The 21,692-nt window shown below is 44.4% G+C and overlaps 1 protein-coding gene and 1 pseudogene across 13 annotated transcripts in view; both read left to right on the top strand.

The window, feature by feature from the left end:
* Nucleotides 1–21,692, top strand: part of CTNND2 (catenin delta 2) — a 2,713,436-nt gene that overhangs the window by 117,464 nt on the left and 2,574,280 nt on the right. The gene's annotated exons all lie outside the window — the stretch shown is intronic.
* On the top strand, nt 13,817–14,848 carry LOC137519352 (uncharacterized; annotated as a pseudogene).

Genomic DNA, 21,692 nt, shown 5'->3' with positions numbered 1-21,692 from the left:
GCTCTCAGTATATATAGGATCTGCCTGTCAGTAGCTCCTCGTCTGCTGTTGCAAATGCTACGTGTTAGCACTCAGACCTAGTCAGATCCCAAAGTGTGCTAGAACCAGCAGGAGCTGGGGATCCACACTTAGTCAGATTCTGTTGATAGCTAAAGTACTAATTGAATTGTATTATTTGTTATGACCTTCTGCTAGCCTTGACTACTCTTCTGCCTACCGTTTCTGTGCTTCTGCCTATCTGATCCTGTTGCCGACCTAGCCTGAACACTACTCTGATCTAGCCTTCTGTCTTTGTACCGTATCTGTCCGGTTGTTGCTGAATCTGCTTGTCTGACTCTCCTGCCCTCACCAGTGAACCTAGTTCCTGGTGAGGGATTCTCTGTACAGCTTAATCACCTGCTCCTCAGGTGACCAGTAGCTGCAGTACAGTCTGAATCACCTGCTCCTCAGGTGACCAGTAGCTGCAGTACAGTCTGAATCACCTGCTCCTCAGGTGACCTGTAGCTGCAGTACAGCCTGAATCACCTGCTCCTCAGGTGACCAGTAGCTGCAATACTCTCTTAGTCACCTGCTCCTCAGGTGATTAGGAGCTGCAGTACGGTGTTGCTCTCCTGCCCCTCAGGAGACCATCGGCTGCAGTGCAGTCTGAATCACCCGCTCCACGGGTGATCAGTATATGTTGTATTACTGTTGCACCAAACACCTATCTTTACATCTGGTTGTCCTTTGCTTCCTCCTCCAGCTATGCTTTCTTCTCTCACAGTTGCTGAGGTGCTGGCTGAGTGGCTTTGCTATTTCTGTCGGTTCCTCGCCAATCTGCAGGCTTTGTCTTAACAATTCTTTGCCTTTAGCTGCTGAGACACTCATTTCCACAAGGGAAAAAGCTGAAAGCGTATTCCCTCACATTCTATGCAAGGTTTACTTATTTTTGCTCTCATGTTGAACTTCAATAACAATCTTTAAGTACTAAAAGAATGTTTAAGCGGGCTTGGTCAAGGTGGCTAACTGAGCAGACGTGTGCTTGAGAGTCCCACTGTCCAACATATTAATTTGTGACCTACTCCCCTAGGTTATTGTTTTCTCGCTATACTCGCATTATTGGTGATTCTGCAGATCACTACATAATCAGGTATAGCATCTGTATTATTGGTGATACTGCAGATCACCAATAATCAGAAAATCTGTTCTTGCTGACACCAATCGTTACAATTCACTAGTAAGAGTTTTATGCACATGCATGTGCAAATAACCCACCTGTATCAAAAAGCACAAAAAACTAGTAAGGCCTCCTCACATACATTAAATACTGAAAACAAACATTATTTGTGGAAGAAACACAAGTTGACCAGGTTGAACAATATGAAGACCAAGTAGCTGCCGATAAAGTGTTCTACATTAACTGTACAATCAAGTCAGTACACTGCTTCCCAAATGTGCGAGAGCCACGGAAGCATTGCACAAAGCTTAACCAGGGTTGGTAGTTCATTATCCCTGACAACTTCCTTAGGAGACAGAAGAGGTTTAAGAGTCATAATACAAGGAGCCAGCTCCTTGTATTACACTTGCCCACTCCACCAGGTACTGGTAGTTGTGAAGACTGCAGAGTGGAAGAACCAACTGTGATAGACACTCACTGACCCACATCACTCCCAGGCTTAATCCTGTGTTGTAATGGAGCTGGCCGGACTCCCTGTGCTTCTTCCTTCTGTGATCCGGAACCTGGTGCAGCTGGTCTCCTACCCTTCTGCTGCACTGCTTGCATGTAAGAGGTGCTGGGACTCCTAGTACTTCTGCAAGCATGTCTTCTAGGGGCTGGCTCTTCTTCTGCCGCAGCTCTGATTTCCTCCCTGTTAGCAGCAATGGCTCCTCCTTCTGGCCTATTGCTTGGCTCATGTGAGAATGATTTCCTCTGCCTCCTAGTGCTGCTGGACACTTGGCTTCCTCCAGCCATGCTTTCTTCTCTCACAGTTGCTGAGGTGCTGGCTGAGTGGCTTTGCTATTTCTGCCAGTTCCTCGCCAATCTGCAGGCTTTGTCTTAACAATTCTTTGCCTTTAGCTGCTGAGACACTCATTTCCACAAGGGAAAAAGCTGAAAGCGTATTCCCTCACATTCTATGCAAGGTTTACTTATTTTTGCTCTCATGTTGAATTTCAATAACAATCTTTAAGTACTAAAAAAATGTTTAAGCGGGCTTGGTCAAGGTGGCTAACTGAGCAGACGTGTGCTTGAGAGTCCCACTGTCCAACATATTAATTTGTGACCTACTACCCTAGGTTATTGTTTTCTTGCTTGCCAAGATACTTGCTTCTCTCCTTCTTGAAATACAGACATGTCACTGCGCAGAAAGACTTCTAAGGAGAAAAGCAAGCAAAAATCTCCAGATCAGCTTACTGTACCTCCACTCCAGCACCTCAGCAAACTAATGCTAGATACAAAGCTGGGAAAGAGGTTGATCCTGCAGATGATAAGCTGGAAGAACACATGGCACAGCACCTGAATTACATAGCAGACATTATGAATGCAATTAAGCCCTCAAACTTAAAATTAAGGGGGGTAGAATCTGACCTGAGCTTGTTGAGACAAGATGAGGGGAAGATTATCTTGGAGGAATTAGAACACAGGACATCAGGAGTTGAAGATCCTGCTAGAGCACCTGGATCTGCCATTACAGATAAATAAAGGCACCTTATAGTTGACCTAAACCCAGAAATTCCTCTCTGCTCTAAAAGATATACAACAGCATAATTACCTTTAAAGAAAAACATTTCTTTGTTACAGCTTACAGAAGTCCTGCAATACATTTGCAGTGCCGTCTTCCTCGTTTTATGGGAGCACAGAATGAGTTAACCTCCTGTGTGTACATATTAACAAAAAACTCGGCATACCTTAGCACAGATCAGACAGGGCTGACAGCTCAAATTACACTTGCTCATTACTTGCAGATGAGGGAGAATTAGACATGCTGTTCTCTATAAAAACACACATGTGATATGTTTAATTAAAATAATTGTTTTTTTACAGATATTTAAACCAAAGTTGGTTATAATTTATAAAAATGGCAAATCTCTCAGACTTTCAAAGAGGCCAAATTGTTGGTGCTCGTATGGTAGGTGCTACTGTAACAGAAACTGCCTGAATGCTTGGCATTTCAAGAGGTAATGTCTCAAAAGTAATGACTGCCTTTGAAAGAGAAGGAAAAACGTCCTCAGCAAAGCACAGTTGTGGCCGAAGTTGTCTGAGAGAGACCGTCGGACTCTAAATTGAATTGTTAAAAGAGCTCGCAAGACCACTGCTCCTAAAATCACTGCAGAGCTGAATGAACACCTACAGATCCCAGTTTCCACAAAAACTGTTCGTTGGGAGCTGCACAAATCTGGATTCCACAGAAGAACTGCAATTAGAAAACCTCTGCTCTCAAAGACAAATGCTTCAAAGCATTTAGAGTGGTGTAGAAACCACCAGAATTTGTCCCTCGAGCAGTGGAAAAATGTAATTTTCTCTGACAAATCATCGTTTACCTTATTTCCGGCCGAGTGTACGTTTGGAGACAGCTGAAAGAAGCATTTCATCCAGACTGCCTTTTCCCAACCGTAAAACATGACGGGGGCATTTCTTGGAAATCCACCGGGCCAATGATTTCCCTTCATGGAAGAATTAACAGCCGAGACTATTTAGGAATTTTGGGCGACCAAGTTCTTCCTATGGTTCAAGAACTGTTTCCGGAGGGGAATGCCATCTTTCAAGATGATAATGCCCCAATCCATACAGCTAGAATTGTTAAAGAATGGCACGGGGAACATTCTAATGAAGTTGAGCATCTCATCTGGCCACCACAATCCCCAGACCTCAACATTATTGAGCATTTATGGTCGTTTTTAGAGATTCAAGTAAGAAGTCGATTTTCGCCGCTATCGTCTCTAAAAGAACTCTGGAGGGTGTTTTAACTGAAGAATGGGCTAAAATTAATTTGAAAACAATTCACAAATTGTATGAATCAATACCTCGGAGAATTGAGGCTGTAATTGCCGCAAAAGGTGGACCTACACCATATTAAAATGTATTTTGTTGATTTTCAAGGTGTTTCCATTATTTTTTCCAACCGCTGTATGCGGAGAATAGAAATCTGTGCAAACAACTTGTGGATCATTGAACCTCTTGGAGTCCTTATTGAGAAAGTTGTTATCAGAGTCCACTTTTTCACTCTTAGTTATTGAAAGCACATCGCACATCAGCAAAGAGAGGCCTTCCAGGAGTACAACCACATCCTGTAATTTTCGAAATCCTTAATTTTGAGGACAAATGCCATTTTTAAAGCATCTCATAACGTGGGTGAGTTTCATTTGAAGATTATCAATTAATGTTATGTCTTGATTTTATTGCAGAAATGCAGAGACTAAGATACAATACAATACAATAACATTTCTATAGCCCTTTTCTCCCATAGGACTCAAAGCGCTTAGGCTCTCTCAGATTCAGTAATTGGTAGTAGAATGAAGTATTCACAAAACAAAAGTTATATTTCTGCAAATGCCAAACTGAACAGGTGGGTTTTCAGCCTGGATTTAAACACGTCCAGGGATGGAGCTGTCCTGACTGTTGAGGTAAGGTAGTGGCTGGATGGTGTAATGGTTAAGGGCTCTGCCTCTGACATGGGAGACCAGGGTTCGAATCTCGGCTCTGCCTGTTCAGTAAGCCAGCACCTATTCAGTGGGAGACCTTTGGCAAGTCTCCCTAACACTGCTACTGCCTATAGAGCGCGCCCTATTGGCTGCTGCTTGAGTCCGCCAGGAGAAAAGCGCGATATAAATGTTATTTGTCTTGTCTTGTCTTCCAAAACGTAGGGGCAGCATGACAGAAGGCTCTGGGACCATAAGTTTCCAAGTGGACTCTGGGTATGACTAGATTATTAAAATCTGTGGATCTGAGAATGCGGGGATTGCTACGCAGCTGCAACATATCTTTCATGTATCCAAGGCCCAGATTATTCAGGTATTTAAATGTCAGAAGGCCGATCTTGAATAGGACCCTCCATTCTATAGGTAGCCAGTGAAGGGAGTGCAGAACTGGTGTTATGTGGCAGTGACTGGGTTGGTTGGTTAGCAGTCTGGCAGCAGTATTCTGTATCAGCTGTAGGCGGTACAAGACCTTTTTTGGAAGGCCAGTGTAGAGAGCATTGCAGTAGTCCAGTCGGGAGGTAATGAAGGCATGAACTAAAGTTGGTAGATCTTCTGGGAGGATGAGGTGCTTGATTTTTGCGATGTTCTTAAGGTGAAAATAGGATGATTTCACCACAGCAGAGATGGGAGTTCTGAAGTTTAGAGCCTCATCAATTAGAACTCCCAGGCTACGCACATGATCAGAGCTGCGTAGATCCGTGCCTCCTATTCCCGGTGGTGAAGACTGCAAGTTAAGTTGTTTTTTTGTCATGCGCTGCCCTCCGATCAGAAGGACTTCAGTTTTGTCTGCATTCAGTTTCAGCCAGTTGTCATTCATCCATTGCTGTAGTTTACGTAAGCAGGCGTTTATAGTTAGAGTTGGGTCTGTCACACCAGGCTTGAAGGAAAGATATAGTTGGGTGTCGTCCGCATAGCAGTGGTATGTCAGGCCAGATGGTCTTTACCTCAGGTAAAGGCTACACTAATAGAGAAATGCCAGGCAATTCTTTTTCCAGAAAAAAACTGTGTTTCAGGATAGTGAATCTATCCCTTTTTTGAGAAATTATGGATGAGGCAATGGTCTGTATTAATACTATTCCTCTGGACTAGGAGACTCTCAATGGAAACCTGAATCATGTCCAAAAAACAGAGATTCACTTACCTGAGGCTTCTGCCAGCCCCCTGCAGCCGCCTGTGCCCACGCCATTATCAAACGATCCTTCTGTCCGATGCTGCAGCTCTGTTTCACTTTTTACAGTCACCGTCCATTGCGCCTGCGCTGGCATCCTCGTTCACGCTCTTGTCATCGGGCGCGCAGGTGCAGTAGAGATTTTCTGTAACAAGGACTTGCGTGGCCAGGGCCGCGTAGGCGCAGTGGACATCGACTTCTAAGGTCTCCGAAACGAAATGGAACCGTAGTGAGGTACCGGAGGATTGTTACAGACGGCACAGGGAGGCTGCAAGGGCTGGCAAAAGCCCTAGGTAAGTTTTTTTTTTTGAGACCTACCTCAGGTCCACTTTAAGCCATAAACTAGACTATATTACCTTTTCATATACAGCAGATTCGCTCAGTGTAATTTAATCTGCTAGAAATCACTAATGCAAACTTTGCCCAATCGATTTCCATCCAAAACCTATTGATTTGGTTGATCGCGCAGGGGAGAAAATCTTGATTTGTTGATGGCGGTCCGGGAGTGTGGTGTTAGATTTGGTGAGACCAACACAGAGTGTTGGCAGTGCTCTCACCTGTCCTACTGGAGCGTGTCCTCCCATGTCCAGTGGTTTACTTCATGCCACAGGTCTCCTCCTTACCGTGTGTTCTTCTCTCCCTGTGATATGACACAAACTGAAGTTCAAACACTAGAAGTCCGGCATACACGCAGTTATTAACTTCAGCTTGTGTCACATAACAGGAGGAGGAGACCCACAACATGAAGTACACCACCGGACACGGGAGGCGCCAGCTGGACAGGTGAGAGCTTGGCTGCCAGACCGGCTGGAGACCTGGGTAGCCAGGCAGACTGCAGCAGCTCCACAGATTTTGAATCGATTTAAGCATGAAATCTGTGTACAGCGTGAAGGCAGCGAATAGATCCCTCTCTAACCAGATTCGATCATAGCATGATCTATTTGATGGCCAATTTGGTGTCTATCTATAGTTGTATGGCCACCTTAACCAGTTACTGGATCGGTGCCTATATATCTACACCCCTTGAGACTTCATCTTAACTCCAGGGGCATAGATATACGTACCTCGCTGCAATCGCCTTCCCATGCGCAGGAAAGTTCTCCTCACCGTCCGTTAACACACTGATCAGTGAATGGGAACAGGTTTTCCCAAAGCAGATCAGAGTACCTGTGGTTGCCAGTGGTCATTGACAAAGTGAAAGTAAAAACATATTAATTCTCGTGTACTGTTCACAGGTAGTAGGGTGACATCTAGTAGCCAAGTAGTAGAAATACGCGCACAATACCAGGGCTGTGGAGTTGGAGTCGGAGTCGAGGAGTCGGAGCAATTTTGGGTATCTGGAGTTGGAGTTGGTGGCTTCATAAACTGAGGAGTCTGAGTCGGGAATCGGAGTCAGAAATCCACAGTATTATCTCTTATGTATAGATAGATAGCGCTCCTTATTTGCTAATACATCAAAGGAATATCCCCTTTTGGGGCTGCACTCACCCAGCCTGTGTGACCACTGCAAGACTGGTCAGTATGCGCTCTTTGGTTTTCCTGTTTTTCCTGTGGCCAACTGCCCGATCCCAGCTCACACGTGTCCCCACTCCAGGTTATTCCTCCTCAGTGCAGTCTCCTAGATGTTTCTTCCTCCCTTGATATTCCTTATGTGTAGCTCACCTCTTGTATTAGCAAATAAGGAGCGCTATCTATCTATACATAAGAGACTGCATAGGGGGATCTGCTGAACTTTAATAGAGCGCACACTAACAGGAGGAGTGAAGAGATTCTATTGAATTTGATTGAATTTTGATTGTCTGTAGGTCTATCAGAGTTATAGCGCTGAGCATTACACACATAAATCCACAGTATTAGACTGAGGAGTCGAGGAGTCGGAGCCATTTTGGGTACCTGGTGTTGGAGGTGGAGTCAGTGGTTTGCTAAAATGAGGAGTTGGAGTTGGATGATTTTTGTACCGACTCCACAGCCCTGCACAATACATTAAATTAAATAAAAATAAATAAATACACGTTAAATAACCTCGAACTTCCCCCACTCTCCCATAGTTACCATAATAAAACACTTGCAAAAAAAATAAATTACATTTTAAAAAAAAGTACATACATAAATACCTTAGGGATTCAACTTTTTAATATGTATGTCATGAGGGTATATTGCTGTTGTTTTTGCAAATAAGGGCTTGTAATTAGTGATATTGCTAAAGTACACAGCTCTGTTCTCCCAATATACAATCAGGGCCTTTGCATATTACAGCCAGCAAGGATATGACAAGAGTTCTTTGCAAACCTTCTGAGGAAATTAAATTTTATCTAGATGTGTACCCTCGGGATACGCTGCTTGCTATAAGAGCCAGCATAGAACACTCAAACTTGTAGTTCCCAGGAGCTAGCAAAGACACTAGGACTATCCTGGCTTCTGACCAGTGACTGCGTGCTCCCGCAAACAACGTTCAGACCTTCATGCTGGTAATGGTTTATTCCCGTTTTTATTTTGTTTATGAGCAAACTGTCTTGTTGTGTGTCTTTGTAATTTTTACTTTGTTTTTGTAAATCTTTTGTATATTTATCTTTTTGCACTGTTACACTTTTTTTTCTGCAATATTAAATATTTATTTAATAAGTTTGACTTCTGATGTACTAACAGCTCATAGTCTTGGAGAGACTGCAGCATAATTTGCGTTACAAGTTCGTTCCTTGCTACTGTGTGATTGCATTGTGTGTGGTGTTCCGTATTTTGACCTAAGCGCAAAGCTGACCCAAATACGAAAACACTGGACTGATTGCAGACCACTCGACAGGAGAGTGGGAATTGTTGGAGTGTGTAGCAGCAGCTAGTGGTGGCAGTGAGAAGTGTTGCTGAGGGGTGACAGCCTTGTGTTAGCTTGAATAAGGCTGCTTCCCCTCTCGATCTAGTCAAACCCCCAGTCGGGAACCGTCTCTGCAAGCTTGCCGTGGGGCCGGTTCCCCAACATTATTGACGGCAGTGTGGTGGGAACGCTTAGTACATTAGTACGCAGTTTAGCTCTCTATCCTGTGTACTAAGGGCTGGAAGCTTGCTAGAAGCAACTATCATATCCCTTTACCATGGCAGCGGGAGGTGGTCTCTGGGAATTCAGAAACCGACAAAGTGATCGTATTAGGAACTTTTTTAGTGATACTAAGATCAAGGGGGGAGGCACCAGGATGGAGTTAACTTGTCAATTAAGGGAAATGGAGAAATTATTGACAAAGGAGACCAAGAATACGTGGGAGGTGGCCTCCCTGGAAAAATATCTGGAATGGGAAATAGCACCAGTGGGCCTAGTAGTGTCTAAGATTCTGTCGGAGGACCTGGCAGATGAGGAAACATTGGAGAAGTGGGAGTATATGTTCCATGTATTTTCAATGGAAACAGTCCAGTTTGTGATGGATGCTAGGAAAGCGCAATCACTCAATTTAGGGGAGGAGATTAAGGACCTCCAAAAAACAATAGACCCATATAAATCAACGAGGGAGTATCAAACTATGGAGGTGAGTATACGGAATAGGCTGGAAGTATTAGAGAAAGAAATTATTAATAAAAAATTAAAGAAATTTGCAAGGGACTCAATCCCCATGAATGAAGTTGAGGACTTGAGAATGATGGTAGAAGAGCGCTGGAGGGTTGGTCTAAGGGCGCTAGTATGTTGGGTTCACTTGAAACCATTGATGAAATAGGGGAAGATGATACAACCAATGTAGGAGGAGCTGTTTGCTCCACCATGCAGGATCTTGAGGTAGTGAGTGAGGAGGGGGACTTGGATGATAGTAGTGATGGCGAGGAGCAGATCGTTACAAAAACAGCACCCCCATTGTCCCATAAAAGAAATCAACCACCTAAAACATCTAGCGGGGAAATTAGGAACCTGCTTGACAATACAGGGAGGAGTAGGAATAGATCCGGCCCGGCTAGCTTTAATGTCCCTGTGTCGAATAGGTATTCGGCCCTGGTTCATAGTCCAGTAGATGGGAATGGGTGGGGAGGAGACAGTGTGGAGAGAAATAGAACACCTAGGGGCCCCTTATTAAGGGGAAAGGAAACATATAAGAAGAATAGAAGGAGCACACCAAAAATCACCCCAACTAAGACCCCACAACAACAATTAAAGAATAAACATGGAGGCAATGTGAGAAATGTGAAGACTAGGAACAACATAATAGTGGAGGAACCTCGAAATTCTATTAGTCAATATTTTTTACGGACACCGAGGCCGGGAAACGGAAGAGAGGGTGTAGGGGGGGTAGGAAGAGGGGTAAAAAGGAAATAGAGGATGGAGGGCAGTTGATGGAGGAAGGGGGGGCAGGTGTGTTCAACTTGAGTAAACGCCAGCTGGAAAATCATGAGGTTAATCTCTTATCGAAAGGGTTGAAGTTTGCCCCTAACAATAAGGTCAACAAATTTGATTCCTATATTAATATTAAGAGATACATGAGGAAACTCTGCTTAAAGAAATATTTTTTAAAAAACCCTGTACAAAGGGAGGAGGAGAAGTCTATGTACACTCACACCATGTTGAGGAATCCCTCCACCTTTTTTCCACAAATGGAATATAGCGACGCAATGACGGCGTTTGAAAACTTGGTAGAGAAGGATATCCGACGCATGAAAGTTGGTGGATTCGGAAACGACAATCTAACTTGCTTAGAAAGACGAGCCATGAAAGAATTGAGGAATGATCCAACCATTATTATACGCCCGGCGGACAAAGGTGGGGGGATTGTTATACAGGATTGTGATGTGTACCAGGCTGAGGCAAACAGACTTTTGAACGACCCAGAGACTTATTGCGTCTTGGGTCAGGACCCAACGGTCGAATTTACCAAAGAACTAATTGCTCTATTGGATGAGGGACGGGACTGTGGAATATTGAATCCAAAGGAATATGATTTTCTGAACATAGCATTCCCACGGAAACCACTGTTTTATCATTTGCCGAAGGTGCATAAGGGCCTGAATAACCCCCCAGGGAGGCCGATAGTGTCGGGGGTGGAATCCTTAACTGCCAACCTCTCAAGGTATGCGGACACTTTTTTGCAGAAATCAGTGAGAAATACAAAAGCCTATATTGAGGACACCAAACATATACTGAATGCCTTGGGAGGCTTACAGTGGGAGGATGGTTTTATATTGTGCACTCTGGATGTGACATCCCTATATACGATAATTGACCATGAAAGGGGACTGGAAGCTGTCAGTTTCTATTTGGAACAAGATGAAACAATCGATGCAGTACAGAGGGAGTTCATATTAAGATCAATCCGGTTCATATTGGAACACAATTATTTCCAGTTTGATGATAGATGGTATCTACAGGTCGGTGGAACGGCGATGGGGACCAGGTTCGCACCGGCCTATGCAAATTTATTTATGTCTTATTGGGAGGAGAGCCATGTTTATGGGGAATCTGGCCCAGGTGCGGACCTGGTCCTCTGGCGTCGTTTCATCGACGACGTATTGTTGATATGGAGAGGGGATACCCTGTCCTTGGAGAAGTTTATTGAGGACCTTAACACTAATGCCTGGGGAATAAAACTCACGGCAGATATCAATAAGTTACACGTAAACTTTTTGGACCTGGAGTTGTATGTGGAGAACAAGTCCCTCAACACAAGGACATTCCACAAACCAGTGGATGTGAACAGCTATATTTTATATACTAGCTGTCACCTCCCACGGTGGCTCAATAACATCCCCAGGGGGCAGTTCACGAGGCTCCGCCGCAACTGTACGAACTTGGTTGATTATGACCGGGAGGCGGAGGAACTCGTGGACCGCTTCCTGGAGAAGGGCTATCCTGAGGAAGGTGTCATTAAATCCCGACAGGATATTAGACACAAGGACCGTGGCAGTCTATTGGGTCCGAGGACCAAACAGGAATGGGATGAGAAAGATCTCAGTGTTGTCCTACAATACTCATCCCAATCCAATAAAATAGTAAACATAATTCGAAAGCATTGGGATGTACTGAGGGAGGACAAAATTTTAGGTGAGAAATTACCGGACACCCCACGGGTTATTTTTAAGAGGGCACCTAATTTGGGACTCTCAATAGCAACAGCTGCAAATGAAGCAAATAAAGGGGGAAATCATGGAATTGATAGGGGCAGAGCAGGATTTGTCAGATGTGGGATGTGCCTGAACTGCAGGAGGACTGACAACCCGGGCAGAGTAATGGAAATTGAGGCACTGGACGCTGTGAAATATAAAATCAAGGACTCCATGACTTGCACTACTTGCGGGGTCATTTACTGCATCCAGTGCCCCTGCCATAAAAGGTACGTGGGGAGAACTAAAAGATCACCTTTGAGGAGGATAGGGGAACATTTCAGTAATATTGAGAAAAAGAATGAGGGGCACCCCCTGTCAAAGCACTACAAGGAACTACATGGAGGGAGGATTAGGGGGACCATATTTTTTGGACTAGAAATTGTACAGCGGAATATAAGGGGGGGGGGACTACATACAGAAAATGTCCAGGAGTGAATCCAAATGGATCTTCCAACTGGACACCCTTATTCCCAAGGGACTTAACAGCGAGATGGAGCTGTTTGCATTTTTTAAATGATTCCTCTTGATATTTAAATCATTTATGAGATTGGGGTGGTTGAGTATATGCGGGGGGGGGGAAGAGGGGGAATATTATTGGTTATGCCTACCTTGCACTTTCTGAGTACTCTGATACATTACGAACGCTGAGATTGAAAACTGACCCTTTATTTGGGAGGAACGGATGCTGAGAGATGTGTATGAGTGGGGAGAGTGAATGTTTTTATCCAATTGAGTTTATTTTTATTTTTATTTTCATTTTGTGCCATACATTTTATTTGCTATTTGTGTTAATTGATTGATCAGGTACTGAATCAAGCAAAATGGAATGCTGATTTCTGCTCTGTGAACAATACGAGGAATTGATACATCTGTGAGAGGTTACCCTTTGAACTATGACCTATAACCCGATCAAGAGGAAGTAAGAAGTGTTGAATGGATACTATAAAAGAAGGATGGACAATGCTAGCCTCAGATGACTCAGAGTAAACCCTCCTGAAGAAAGCCAACGCTAATTGGCAGAAACGCGTAGAGGTTTCATTACCATTTGGCAAAGATCGTGGACTACAGACACGCCGTGTTAGCGCGCAGCGGCTGCCTGTAAACAGAGGTTCAAAAGATCTTCAGCGGTGACGTCACCCATAGAAGCCAGAGAGACTGCAACCAGCCAGAAGGAAGTGCGACGAGCGGACCCGTGAGTTGAACACACGGAAGTGACGTATGCGCACCTCAACTATACGGCGTGGAGAGCAGCGAGGAGACGGCTCACCAGTAAGACGGACTCCTAGTCTGTGGAGGTGAGACCGATAAGAAGGAGTACATCTTGAGACTCAGCGGACCTATCCCCCGACCTGATAGACCTACTGCAGAACTGTAAGTGGGAAATCTTTTCTCTAATTGGAGGAACAGCGTAACTTCATAAGCTTTGGAAACAGACGCTTGTTGGGAACGAAATAGGTTCCGCATGAGATTACTTGGAGAGCCACCAATACCTTTTTAGATTTTTTTAGATCCCTTTTTATCATTACACTTTGAACTATTTTCAACACGTTTTTTCATACACGAATTGACAAATGAGGTTGTGATAGAAGGGCCCTTCTATAGTTGTTTTGAATGTACATGAATGAATGGGCTTGGATGATTTGGGTTCTATATAGGGTTGTTTGTTTACCCTATTGATACTATATTTTCACTCTATATGTGTGGATTTTAACATGAGAAACGAAGAATAAAGAGGAATCTAGTTTTTTACTTGAAGCGCGTGTTAGATTTAATACACTGCTAGAAGCAACTAACCTACAGAAGTCTACTCAGTGCAGAATCTATATACTTTTTTTTCACAAAGGTACACGCTTGGCATTTTGCTTCCCCTCCCCGTTTTTTCTTTTTTTGGGGGGCAATACGATGGCTCAGAAAGCAACCAGCTACGAGAAACAAAATCGAAACAACTTACTCAACCTGTGTGAGCACAGAGGCATCAAGATGGTGAGAGGTGCGACTAAGGAGAAGTTAGTTCGTGCCCTCCAGGAGTATGATGAGGCAGAGCGAGCCCGTGCTCCAATGCCAGCAGATGCAGCTCATGACATATCAGAGGATGAATCGCTCCCGCCACAGAATGCGAGTGGAGACGATGTCCTGGATGATCCACCGAACACGGAGATGACATCTCTGGAAGCTGATCTACAGCTACTAGGCTCGGCTGATCCGAAACCGCGCCTAAAGCTGATTCTACTGCATCGACAAGCAGAGGAGGGAAGAGCTGAACGGCGAAACCAGGCCGAGAAGGAAAGACACCAGGCCAAGAAGGAGAGTGCTGAGTGTTGACACCAGCTGGAGCTGGCTAAACTTCAGCAGCAGAACCGGTCTGCTGGACCGGCAGAACGTGACGGTGAGCGAGTCCACAAAATCCCCCTGGATAAGTTCCCCACTATGGACAAGGACTGTGACATAGACACTTTCGTACAGGGGTTTGAAAGGACTTATCGTCAGTATGGCGTGCCCCGAGAGCAGTGAGCACGATATCTCACACCAGGGCTGAGAAGCAAGGCCCTGGAGGCATTTGTGAGTCTTCCCCAGGAGGAAGATGCGGACTTTGAGGCGATTAATCAAGCCATCATTATGCGATACCACCTCATGCCAGAGGTGTATCGCAAACATTTCAGGACAGTACAGCAAGGTCCTAATGACAGTTACTTGAATCATGCTTGCAGCCTGCGCACTGCCTTCCAGCAGTGGTTAAAAGGACTGTCAGTCAAAACCTTTGATGCCCTGCAGGAACTGATGATCAAAGACCAGTTCCTCCACACTTGTCCTGTTGAGGTCCGGCTGTTTGTGCAGGACCGAGAGCCAAAGACAATGGATGAGGCTGCTGAAATTGCAGATTCCTACACAGCCCATTAAGCATCCGAGTCCCGGAGGACTACTGTACCTAGCTAGAGGGGAGAACAGACCGCTAAACCTGCTTCACCCATCACCCAGAGGAGGCAAGCACCACTGTCTCCTGGATTCACGCCACCAAACATTGACACCCGGAAATGCTTTGTATGTGACAAGGTGGATCATATCAGTGTAACTTGTCTAGAAAGGAGGAGGGAGGCCCAAAAATCCAGTGAGACCCCAAACCCCAGTGAAGTCCAAGCTGTTTTGTGTACTACCAGGAATGCCACTAGCTATGCAGAGAATCTGCAGCTTGTCACGGTTGGGGGTACAGTTGCCACTGGACTGAGAGACACTGGAGCAGAAGTGACTCTCATACATCCCCAGCTTGTAACTCCAGAGCAGTATATTCCTGGGAAGATGATTGCTGTCAAAGGAGTTGGGGGTATCACCCCAGCCATACCCACCACATTGGTCCACCTGGATTGGGGGGCCGGCAGCAGAATGAAGGAAGTTGGGGTAACTGATTAATGTTTTGCTGGGTACTGACCTGGGATGTTTAGTAGCCCGGTATGAGCCGAATCTAACCCCCATGGAGCCTGCATCCCCACCAGAAGTCCCGGACTCATATAAGGTACTGTGTGATAACTCTTTGCAAATGAGGGGTGCTGGTGAGTCTCCAGGGGATAAGGACTGCGTACTAGGAGCGAGCCCTAGTAAGTCTCCAGTGCCTAGGCCTGGAGGGGGACATGCTGATACAAAGAATGCAGATACTGATTATGTCATTTATGATGCACGGACTATCGGTGCAATGTGTGTAATGCTGCAGATAATGTCGATGTCATATGTGATGTTCTAAATGACAATGGGCTTGATTCACTAACCGGCACTAAGTGTTAGCGCCGGAGTAAAAAAGAGTTTTCCGGCGCTAAGCGGTTAGTGTGCCTTATCTGAGGTTAGTGTACCTTATCTGAGTTAGTGTGCCTTAAGTAGCTTTGTGCACACTAAATAGCTTTGTGCACACTAAAAGATGGACAAAGCTAAATCGCAAACTGCAGAGGGGAAGGCACACTAACCTCAGATAAGGCACACTAACCTCAGATAAGGTTAGCACTGTAGTTTGTGCCCACTAAGTGATAAGGCACACTAACCGTCTTAGTGCCGGTTAGTGAATCAAGCCCAATATGTGTAAGGCAGATAATGTTGATGTCATATGTGTTGTGCTACATAATGCTATGTGTCATGTGGACACTGTCAGCTGCCGGAGTAACCAGCAGTGTTTGCTGGTCTGCAGCAGATGAACTGCCCATTGAAGGGGCAGATGGCACAAGGCCAGATCCTTCCCCTTCAGATGATTTTGAGATCAGATATAATGTGAAAAGCAATGATATTTGTAATGCGGACACTCCCTCAGCAGTGCTAGTGGGTCTACAGCAGAGGGGCTGTCCACTGAAGTGTTGGCGGGTCAGCAGCGTCCGCTTCAGAACCTGTTACTGAGAGCCCGGGGGCCTCTCAGTTTGCAGCCTCCCTGGCGCGTGTGACAGACAGCTGGGGCTGTTCGATTTGACAGCAGCCTGGAAGAGCTCAGGGGTCTGGCCAGCAGGTCACCAGCTGGGAGGGGCAGGCTGAGAGGAAGTTATTCCCTCTGAGCCGTTTGAAGTGGAGGAGGCAGACCCGCAGATAATCGTTTCCCAAGAGGACAGGGAAGTATCTCACGCCACTATAGAGACTGTAGAGACCCTTCACCAGCTGCAGCTACTATCTCGTTGGTCGCAAATTCACGGTCGTCACCGACCATAATCTCCCTGGCTGGGTACGTCAGGTTGCCAGGGGCAACGGCACCTTGCAGCAACCTGACCTAGTTTTCCAGTCGTGTAGCTTGGAGCTAACTGCCTGGTGGGAAAGCCTCCTGAGAATGCTAAGGCATTACCCCACAGGCCAGGTCGTCAGTGTAGGCAGTGGCAAGACGATTCGTGGGAATCATCTGCATTGTGCCATTTTGAAAGGGGAGGTGTCATAATATAGCAGCCATTTGTGATATTGTACATAAGCTAGAAGCCATATTTTTCATTTTTCTGTCTGCTGTGTACTATTTCAGAAGTGTATGTATGTTAAGAAGCCAATCTGGCAGCTGGCTACAGGGAATAATTGGTCACCTAGCTGAAGGAAGCTGCTAATTGGATTTTCTGTATGGCAATGTAAAGTACATTTGCATTTAGTTTACTCTGGACACTGGGGCCTCCAGCAAGGAAACAGTTAATTAGATAACGACCCACTCCTTTGTCCTGCACCTCCTGAAAGGTGTTGCAATGCTTTAAAGTCTATACATGTAAGCAGCCCTGTTCTCCCAATATACAATCAGGACTGATTGAGTCTGGAAAGTTGGAAGCTAAAACAGGAGTTGGAAGTTGGAAGCTAATTTCCTTTGAAGTTTGCATATCACAGCCAGCTAGGATATGACAAGAGTTCTGTGCAAACCTTCTGAGGAAATTAAATTATATCTGGATGCGTACCCTCGATATGCTGCTTGCTATAAGAGCCAGCATAGAACATTCAAAACTTGTAGTTCCCAGGAGCTAGCAAAGGCGCTAGGACGATCCTGGTTTCTGACCAGCGACTGCATGCTCCCGCAAACAACGTACAGACCTTCATGCTGGTAACGTTTTATTCCCGTTTTTATTTTGTTTATGAGCAAATTGTCTTGTTGTGTGTCTTTGTAATGTTTACTTTGTTTTTTTTAAATCTTTTGTATATCTACCTTTCTGCATTGTTCCACTTTTTTTTCTGCAATATTAAATATTTATTTAATAAGTTTGACTTCTGATGTACTAACAGCTCATAGTCTTGGAGAGACTGCAGTGTAATTTGCGTCACAAGTTCAGTGCCTTATTATGCCTTGCTACTGTGTGATTGCATTGTGTGTGTGGCATTCCCATATTTTGGCCTAAGCGCAAAGCTGACCCAAATACGAAAACGTTGGACTTAGTGCAAACCACTCGGCAGCAGAGTGGGAATTGTTGGAGTGTGTAGCAGCAGCTAGTGGTGGCAGTGAGAAGTGTTACTGGGGGGTGACAGCCTTGTGTTAACTTGAATAAGGCTGCTTCCCCTCTCGATCTAGTCAAACCTCCAGTCGGAAATCATTTCTGCAGGCTTGCCGTGGGGCCGGTTCTTGACAAAATGTTTTAATAACTGGGATAAATGGGCAAATAAAATGTGTGGGCTTTATCCATCGTAGCATAGTAATGGATGAAAACTGAGAAATGTTTTTTTTTTCCATTTTTTTTTCTTATTATTCCCGTTAAAATGCATTTAAAATAAAATAATTCGTAGCAGACTTCTGGTTCCGGCGCTGAGAGGGATGGAAGCTTAAAGTGGACCCAAATTAAAAATACAAGATTTCAGGAATAAAATCTATTTTCTAAATTATAATAATAAATAGCAGCCTTTTTTCAGCTGCATGATGATAAATATAAAATATTTTACATTTATTAGAGGAACCCCTCCCTTCCTTTCATATTGCCAGGACAGAATCCAGCAAAATGCTGGAGTAGGTGGTGTCCGGAAAAGGAGGAATTGTTAATGGCTGCCACCTGTATAACCCTAGTTATGCAAAGAGAAGGGTGAAAAGCATGCACTGAAATGCTCATAGGCTTGAAGGAGGATTTATTTATCTTTGTATGTGTCAGAGTGGTGCAACTAAATATTTTGAATTAAAAAAATGTTTGGTTTGGGCCCGCTTTAACTGCCAAGCTCCGTCCGTAGCCCTCCCGAGCAATTCCCCGATTATTCATCAAGACGCCCCAGACATGTCAGAGGCACCAGACTATCCCACGATGGATCGCTATGTCACCCGCTCCACCAAGGGTAAGGATAAAGAAAAAGACAAGCGCCTGCCGAGAGCGCCAGCGCAGCAAAACCCATGATCCTAAGATGGCAGCGGAAGGCTCAGACAGGCCTCGGATACAGATCCGGAAAACAGCGCGCACAAAGATCCAGACATTGATTACCATCAACTGGCCACCGAAGTAGTGACCCTTCTGCGCCCGAAATTATCTGCAATGATTACAGAAGCTCTTGGGCTGCAGATGCGCGCACTCCAAGAAGATACTGTGATGAAGCAGGCTAAAACAAAGCAGCTAGAGGCCAAGGTGATGGTGATTAGCAATAAGTGCGAGGAGACTCACAATCTAGCCCAAACTGCTTGCAACAAACAAGTTATCCTGTTTGACCGTATAGACGCCTTGGAGAACCAGTCACGTCTTAACAACTTGCGGGTCATTGGTCTTCTGGAATCGGTCAAAACATCTGAACTGGCGGAGATCTGCTCTATGGAAATTCCTAAGGCTTTGGGCCTGAATGTTACCTTTAAAGTCGAACGGCACATCTCATCGGGCAGCCTTATCCTGACAGAAAATCTCCTAGACCCCTAATTGTAAGGTATGTCGATTACTCCGAAAAAGTGGCCCTACTTAGAGCCTATTGCGACCAAAAGACCCTGGAGGTACAAGGCCACAAGCTGTTACTTTTTGCAGACTATTCCGCAGGGGTAAACAAGGCTAGGAAGGCCTTTAATCCACTGTGCCAGCAATTAGTAAGGCACAGAATACGCTTTTTCCTGGATTATCCAGCAACTCTCCATATAAACAGTATGTTGACGATGGAAAACCTGCCTCGTTTATTTCTCCACAAGAAGCAGAAAAGTTTAAATGCTCAACATGGCCTGGATCTCCGAGTTCACAGGCCTCAGCTGCTCTGACACGACAGGAACATTTAAATTCTGATCCAGCTTTATCAACCAAATCAAGAGAGCCTCGTTTGAGCCAAGAATCGGCTTCGTGGGATCACTGAACTTACCTAATCTCTAATCACTAGGGTAACATTTTTTTTTCTTCATTTTGAAAGATTTTTTTCTTTCTTTGCACAAATGGGGGAATTTTTTCTTTTTCCTTCTTCCATCAGCATTTTTTTAAAAAAATGCTATTGAATTACTACTGTTTTATTTTATGCCATTTGGTCATGTTTACTGATGCTTTTGTGATAGCCTTACTTATTGGAGGGGGGTTACGGGGAAGCTTGGTAGTTAGTGGGGTTATATACCCCCCAAACAAACGTTGGTCAGGGAATTCTGTAAAACCTTATTCTTACTCTGTAATATACTGATCATCCTATTGAATGATGAAACCCTCTTAGAAAAAAGGAGGTAATTAAGAGGTGTATTTACTGTAACAAGAGAAAATGGAAATGCACTCTGCCTATGGCACTTACTTAGGTGCCCTTGTAGACGGTACGATACTCTTTTCCTTGAAAACGTACGATTTTGGTATTATGTTGAATGTTTTTTAGAATCTGCTCACCCTGTGGAATGTTGCCAGAAATTTCTTATTGTCCCCCTTCCGCCCCTGGTGCCCCTTAGCTGCGGACTACGTGGTGCTTCTGGGACACCCATGGTCCGACTCCTAATGCATTTATTTACTCATTTTATTCACAGCTTGTTACCCTATTTAAAGAGACACTGAAGCGAAAAAAAAATATGATATAATGAATTGGTTGTGTACTATGAATAATTACTAGAAGATTAGCAGCAAAGAAAATATTCTCATACTTTTATTTTCAGGTATATAGTGTTTTTTTCTAGCATTGCATTATTCTATAATATGTGCAGATTACACAACATTCAGCATTCAAAATGATTCTTTCAGAGCAGTCTGTGAAGTAATGACATCTCCTCTGGGAGAGGAAAAGTAAATAGTCCAGGAACCGTTGAGATAATAAAAGTCAGATAACAGCCCTCTCCAGGACTAATTTAGTCGGAGAGCTTAATGGCTTGTTTGCATAGAGATAACAACTGGAGTTTCTCAACTCTTCCTGTACTGGAAACAATTAGACTGATGTATCTGATCTTAATGTTTTATTTCTTAGCTGTACTACACATACAAATCGTAATATCATAATTTTTTTTCCGCTTCAGTGTCTCTTTAAGCCCCCATGAAAATTGTCACGTGGAACTTGAAAGGTCTGAGGACCCCGCAAAAACGTACGCAGGTCTTATGTCATTTAGATAAAATGAAAGTGGGCTTAGCAGTTTTTCAGGAGACCCATTTGAGGAAAGAGGATTTAAATTTAATGGCAAAGTTTTGGGTTTGTTGAGTGATAGGAGCTCCTTCAGAGGGAAGAAGAGTGGGTGTAATCATTTTGGTAAACAGGAATTTCACTGGAGAAGTCTTCCTTCATGACTATGACCCCACTGAAGGTAAATGGGTAAAAAAATTTCGATTTTGGCAGATGGTCAGTCATTCTTCCTTTGGGGAATTTATGCACCTTATACAGATAATACTACTTTCTTCCAGAAGCTGGCAGATGACATCAGTTCTTCTCCAACGTAGTGGTAATGGGAGATTTTAACTCAGTTCCATTCCCCCTATTAGACAGATACTCCCAATCTCAGAACCTCCCCACATTTAGGAAACAGGATAAGAACATGAGTCTTTTTGTTGAAACTTCTGGAATAGTGGACGTTTGGCAACATCTTCACCCTTTTGATCGAGAATACACCCACTATTCCCATGTCCATGCATCACACTCATGGATAGATAGCCTCTTGGTCTCTTCCAACATACTTACCTCTTTTGTAACTGTTGAAATCAAAGCCAATCAAAGTGATATCCGATCATGCCCTTGTACTAGCCACTTTAAATCCCCCCCCCCCCCCCTTTATCCTCACAAGGAGAGTGTCGATTTTCCACATTTTTATATTCCGATGAACAATTTGCAGCGGATTTGGTCTTTTGGTGGCGAGATTACTGCTCGAATAACAAGCAACACTGGCAGAAACCCACTATTTTTTTTGTAAACAGCCAAGGCTGTTTTGCGGGGACAGATCATTGCATACGCCAGCTCCTGCAGA

Source organism: Hyperolius riggenbachi, chromosome 5 (genome assembly GCF_040937935.1).
Source record: "Hyperolius riggenbachi isolate aHypRig1 chromosome 5, aHypRig1.pri, whole genome shotgun sequence".
Taxonomy (NCBI): domain Eukaryota; kingdom Metazoa; phylum Chordata; class Amphibia; order Anura; family Hyperoliidae; genus Hyperolius; species Hyperolius riggenbachi.
Note: the sequence above shows the minus strand (reverse complement) of the source record. Positions and strands in the feature narration are given on the sequence as shown.